The sequence below is a fragment of the Palaemon carinicauda genome, chromosome 20 (assembly GCF_036898095.1).
Source record: "Palaemon carinicauda isolate YSFRI2023 chromosome 20, ASM3689809v2, whole genome shotgun sequence".
NCBI classification, from domain to species: Eukaryota; Metazoa; Arthropoda; class Malacostraca; order Decapoda; family Palaemonidae; genus Palaemon; species Palaemon carinicauda.
The window spans coordinates 58,513,345-58,520,220 of NC_090744.1; positions in this window are offsets into that span (position 1 = coordinate 58,513,345).

Consider the following 6,876-nt stretch of genomic DNA (forward strand, 5'->3'; position numbering starts at 1 on the left):
ATTACAACTACGGCGATATTCCCAGAGAATTTACCTTAAGGTACCAGAATTCTAACTCCTGGAGCGAATATCCCTAATGAAAGGGATTTCGCGACATATCAGAGGACGTATTCTTGACACGCCACATGGCAATCTGCACCCCAAACAGAGATTACGTATCGAGGGGTCAATTGGCAAGAAACGAAAACGTGAAAGAAAAAGGGGGAGCCGCTCCCAAGGCTCCCTCTTTTCCAGTTTCGTAAGCGTGCCTGGCGCCAATCCTGGCGCCATCTGTATTCCTTGTAGCGTACACGAGGTGCTACAGATACTGTATGTAGGGAGGGGTCCTACAGCCCTTTCATAGAAAGGGAAGGGCGGGTCCATCAGGACGACATGGCCATCTCACCCAAAAATAGATTTTTCGCTTTGCTAAAAATCCGTTTTTTGGGCTCAAGCCATGTCGTCCTGATGGAAGTATACCAGAGCATTACTGTATCTGTGGATTCTCAGAACGTGCCGTACTCCCCGGAGGTATTTTTTCCCGGTCGACTAGACCTAGAGACCTAAGATGTTACCGTTATACATCTTTTCAACTAACCATAAACCATGTTAGAGCTTCCTGCCCCCTACAGGGAAGAGTCCTACTAGACTCTGGAGAAGTCTCGAAGAGTACATATACCTATGTATGAATACCAGGCAAGCTAATATAGTGGTCTCACCCTATATTAAGTAAAGCATAGTTTGAAAAGAACCACTGCGTCAATATGAAATATCGACCAGTTCTCCGCACGACACTTGTATTGGACAAAGGTTTATATCCGCATAGGAGGAAACTTGTAAAACCGCCACCGTCCCCTTCTGGGACGGAGTCCTCCCAATAAGGGAAAGCATAAACCAATGCAACATAGCTTACATACAGGAACAATCTATTAGAATTATCCCAGATAAATATACATAGAATGAATGCTCAATTATATCAATAAATTGACACAGGTGAAGGAGACGCAAGGTTCTCAAGAACAAGTTTATTGATAGACAATAAACAGGCAGGTTAACAACAATTCTATATATATATATATATATATATATATATATATATATATATATATATATATATATATATATATATATATATATATATATATATATATATATATAAGAAAAAGAAGAAGAAGATAACCAAAACTTTAAGCATAAGTCTGATAGTAAACAGAAACTTGTTTATCTGAAAGAAAAACATTAGTGCCACTTTTAACATACCGAGGTGTGAAGGTCAGAAAAGTCTGTATTACTAATCAGTTACATTAGCGTTAAAAACGCTCGGCACACACGTCTGTACTTATGCTAGGTTAACCTTTGGAAGTGGAACAGTCAACGTGGGCACCTCAGTGCCCTCACTTAGTTTGTAGCACAGAATGTAACTACACACTCACCCTGGAATTAATTGTCCTAATTAAAACCACTGTTCCTCGCAGAGTTAAACAGTAGGGTTAACGACGCAAACCACTGTTACCACAGAACTCTTTAGTTGCTCCACTTGCTTCGCATAGTGGCGAAAAAACACTCTGGAAGACTTCCAGCCAGTGTATGAACGGAAATGTTCAAAATCCATACAATTAAGGAAATTTAAGGATGAAGCAACTTTCCTCGGATCGTGACCTGTGGGTGTACTGTCAGGATCCGCTCTGCGAATAAAATATGCGATTTTCGCCCTGAGTAGATTCAGTGATAAATTTGAGCCTGATGTTTCTCCCCTGAATAGTTGACCACCCTAGAAGTCTGAAGTTCTATGAAGATAGACCTTTAGGCATTCTACTGGACATAGAGATGCATCTCCTTTCAGAGGGAAGATTCTCCAGGGACCCCACCTGTTGGTGGGTAACTCATTCTTGGTGAGAAACAAAGGATCCGGAAACAGGTTCAGTTCTCCCCCATCCGGGAACTGAACACGACCTTCCTCTCTGGAGAGGGCTACAATCTCACTAACCCTGGCCCAGGACGCGAGTGGAAATAGGAAAATAACTCTTTGGGTCAAATCCATTAACGCACCCTCCTCATTGCTCCACAGAGAAGCGAAATGAAGAACTTTGTCTAAAGACCATGAAATGGGCTTCGGAGGTGCTGAAGGTCTGAGCCTAGCGTAGGCTTTCAGAACTTTATTGCCTTCTAATAGATTAGCACTTATTTTCCTCTAGGAAGTCTATGCTGGCTTCCGAAATCCCGAAACGCTTTCTCACAGCTAGGGAGAGAAAATCATGAGCTACAGGATCCGGGTTTTCTGTAATGAAGCGCAGACAGAAGACTTCTGGACTCGCTGGGTCAGAACTGGATCTGGTAGCGGTAGAAACTTCAGTCGTAGTTCCAATGCCAGTGGGAACCACACGCTGTTCGACCACTTGTGGGTCACTATTGCCGCTACCCCCTTGAAGGATCTCAGTTGTTGAGGACCCTCAACAAAAGGTTGTGAGGAGGGAACAGATAATCCTGGACCATCTGTTCCAGTCGAGGGACATCGCGTCCACTGCTTCCGCTAAGGGGTCCTCGTACGGGGACCCGTACAGGGGCAACTTCTTGTTGTCTTTCGTCGCAAAGAGGTCTATCTGCAGTTTTGGGACTTGTTCACAATGAAGGAGAATGATCCTGCGTCTAAGGACCATTCCGACTCTATCGGTGTGAACCTGGATAGAGCGTCCGCTATCACATTGCGGACACCTTGAAGGTGAACTGCCGACAGGTACCACTTCTTCTTTTCCGCCAATCGGAAGATGGCCAACATCACCTGGTTGAGAGGTGGTGACCTCGATCCTTGTCGATTCAAGCATCTCACAACTACCTCGCTGTCCATCACCAACCTTATGTGGATCGAGTGACGCGGGGAGACTTTCTTTAAGGTAAGGAACACTGCCATAGCTTCTAGAAAGTTTATGTGAAAGGTCTTGAATAGCTTGGACCAAGTCCCCTGGACTTTTTTCCGATGAGTGACCTCCCCGTCCTTCCTTCGAGGTGTCTGAGTGAATCGTCACCGACGGGGGAGGTGGCTGAAGAAGAACCGACTTCTTTAGATGTCTGGCTTGGGAGGAAGGCCTGAGAAGAGTACGTAGCCGAAGCGGAACTGGTCTTCTCAGATATCTTCGCACGTATGATGCATAACTTCTCCAAACTCCGGTTGCATCCTTTAGCTGTGCTCTTAGCACTGGGTCTATCACCAAAGCAAACTGGAGAGAGCCCAGTACCCTCTCTTGTTCGCGTCTTGATATCCTTTCGGAATCTAGAAGTCTCTTGACAGAACCCGCTATCTCCTTCCTTTTCTTCGCCGGGATGGAGAAACGATGTGACATTAAGTCCCAGTGGATTCCCAGCCACTGGAACTTTTGAGATGGAGAAAGTCGAGACTTTTTTCTGTTGATCTTGAAGCCTAGATACTCTAGGAACTGGATCACTTGACTGGAAGCTTGCAAGCATTCTGTCTCGGATGCTGCCCACACCAGCCAGTCGTCCAGGTAGGCTACTACCTGAATTCCGTTTAGACGTAATTGTTTGAGAGCTACGCTCGCAAGCTTCGTGAAAATCCTTGGGGCTATATTTAGCCCGAATGGCATGGCTCTGAAGGCGTATAGTCTTCGTTGTAGCTTGAACCCTAGGTAGGGGGAGAGTCGACGGTTGATTGGAACGTTCCAATAGGCGTCTGACAAGTCTGTGGAGACGGAATATGCCCTCTTGGGCAGTAAGGTCCTTATGTGTTGCAGTGTTAGCATCTTGAATTTGCAATTCACTATGAACTTGTTGAGTGGCGACCAGTCCAGAATGACTCTGAGCTTTTCCGAGTCTTTCTTAGGAACACAAAACAGCCTCCCTTGGAATTTGATGGACTTCACCCTTCGGATCACATTTTTCTCCAACAGTTCTTGAACGTACTCCTCCAGAACGGGGGGGGGAGTGTTGGAAAAAAACCGAGGGCACGGGGGTGGAGTGCTGTACCAGCTCCAGCCCAGTCCGTTCTTCAGTAGGCTGTGGGCCCAGGGATCGAAGGTCCACCGATCCCGAAAATTCTGAAGTCTCCCTCCTACCGGCATCATCTCACTTGGACTGCCGTCCTGAGGTCTTGCCTCCCCGACCGCGACCGCCCCTGAATCCCCTTCCCCTTGAGGGGCGCCTAGACGAGCCTCCTGCTGCTCCTCTAGGCTTTGCTCGAAAGGAAGTAGACTGCCCTTCGAACGTTGGGGTGAACACCGTGGACTGTGTCGACACGGCCTGGGGTACCCACTGGAAAGTGGTCGGGGTTTGTGCCACCATCTGGGGCACTGAAGGCATCGGCAACTGCTGTTGCTGTTACTGTTCAACTGGCTTGGCTGGCCGAGACGGTAGCCTAGGCCTTTTAGTCTTCCTCTTTGGTTGGGGACCCTCATCCGGGGAAGACTTTCTCTTGATAGACAGGCCCCACTTTTGGAGAAGATTTCTATTCTCCGTGGCGGCCTTATCCACAACTTCTTTGACCAACTCGCTAGAGAAAAGGTCTTTGCCCCAAATGTTGGAGGAGATTAGTTTTCTTGGCTCGTGCCTCACCGTAGCCGAGGTGAACACAAACTCTCTACAAGCTCTCCTCGCCCTGACGAAGCTGTAAAGATCCTTCGTCACTGTGGCCAGATGAATCTTGGCCACTACCATGAACATTTCATGGACCTTGGGGTCACTTGCCATCGTCTCAAGAGTGGTCTGAAGAGACATTGAGGCAGCCAGTCTTTCTTTTGTCTCGAGCTCTCTCCGCAAAAGAAAGTCAGACAGCTGAGGGAGGTTCTCACCGAACTGACGTCCGGCAATATCAGCCTCTAACTTCCCGACTGAGAAGGTAAGATGGACGTCCTTCCAGTCCTTATGGTCCATGGGTAGGGCCAGCGACAAGGGTTTACACTCCTCCAGGGAGGGGCAAGGCTTGCCAGCCTCGACTGCTTTTAATGCAGCCGCAAACCCTTTCTGCAAAAAGGGGAAGGCTCCAGCAGGAGAGGACACAAAGGAAGGGAGCTTCTTACTCAATGCAGTAACTTTTGAGTTTGTGAAGCCCCTCTCTTTCATCGAAGATGAAAGCAAAGCTTGAGCCTTAGCATGGTCCATCACTATGACCTCCTTCGGCTCTGTCTTCTCCTTTGAAGCTGGTTCCTTCCTCAACCGAACATAACAGTCCGGATATGACCCTTTGCTGGGCCAGAATTCCACTTCCTCAAGGGGAACTGAACCCCGCTTATCCGACATGACGATCTTTCCAGTCGTTATCGGCATGTGCTCGGCATATCTCCACGGGTTAGCATCTGAGCACAAGGGAAGGTCTTTCACATTGAGCCTTTTCTGGGGCCCACGTGATGCTGCAAGCTCCTGCATCCGCAGTTCCATTGCAACCGCCTTCTCCATATTCTCCTTCTGCATTTGTTGGATCATTCCAACAATGGAGGAGAGGGCCTGTCCAAGCTCTACTGGGAGAGCGGACGATGTTGAGGGAATAGGTTCAGGGATCAGAACCGGAGCAGCCGACACCTTGTTGCCTTCTTCCTCTACGATGTCTGGGGCTTGATCTTCATCCTGGCCTCCTGCCAGGAGGTCTTCCTCCAGACGCTCGGACACGTATTACATCCTGTCGCCCAACTGGATGTCTTGCACGGCAACCTCCACCTCAGCATCCACCTGGATCTGAACTAGGGGGATCTCCTCTAAAGGCTGGGGAATCACTTCATCAGCTGATGCCCTAGGGAAAAGGTAAGCCCTCATCTTCTCACTTGGAAGATAAGGTCCAGAGGTGTTCTTCTGGAAGCCCCTTACCCAGATGTGAAGCTTCCCCCTTGCTATATCCCTTGATTCCGCTGTCCTAGGGGAATCAAAAGCTTCAGTAATCAGGTTAGAGCACACGGTACATACCTGGGGGTCCCAATACCGGAGCTCACCTTTGGAGACAGCGCATGCTGCATGTCTCCTACATAATCCATGTTCGCAGAGGTTCTTACTGCGGACGTTGCAGAAAGCACTTCCGCACTTCGGACGTACCTCTTGCAAAGAGAAGAAAATTTCCATGAGTATCAAGTGAACTATGTATCACTGGATATGCACAGTTTAGCATAACAATTCAGAAAGGAAAGACACACACTTGTGTTTCCCTCACAACCAATTGCTGCAGCCTTCCAGATAATAAAATCGAATGGTTAATCTCTTCTAGAATAACCAATGCCAAGTTTCCAGAGGAAACAGGTGGAGCTCACACCTAAGCAATGATTTGGAAATCCTGATAATAGACAAGAAAAAACTCACTTTCTTATCTGTAAGGCAGCAGCAAAGGGCTGTGCAAGACAACACAAAAGTGTTAGAACACACAGTGCTGTACCAAAACTTATACTATAGTTTTCCTCTTACAGTATATGTTATACTGAAGAATACTGGTACAGTATAGGAGGTTATGTGCCGGCCGGCACTTGCCGGCCGGCACTTGCCGGCCGGCACACACCATAACTAGCTTTAAAGTATACTACTTAATAGCTATAAGGCGGCAGAACGCTGGTTCAAATGCCATGCCGGCCGGCAACAGCCAATGTCGGCTACACAAGGTAGCACCCGGCTGCCGGCCACTGCTCCTAGCGACCGGCAGACAAGGGCTGACATTAGCCGGCCGGCAAAGGTAAACAACCGATGCCGGCCGGCAGCAAAAGAACCAGAGGACTACGACTGCCCGGCTGCCGGCCTCGTAGGCCGGCAGCCGGGTCGGGTACAGCACTAGAAGAAAACAGAATGGATGCCGTGATAAGAGCGTAAACTACCTCCAAGCCCGGCAATCCGAAAGAGTGCATATAAGGGAGGGGAGAATCTAATTCAGGCTTCCTGACCAATGCCATCTGGCTATACAGGCAGGCATGGATGAGG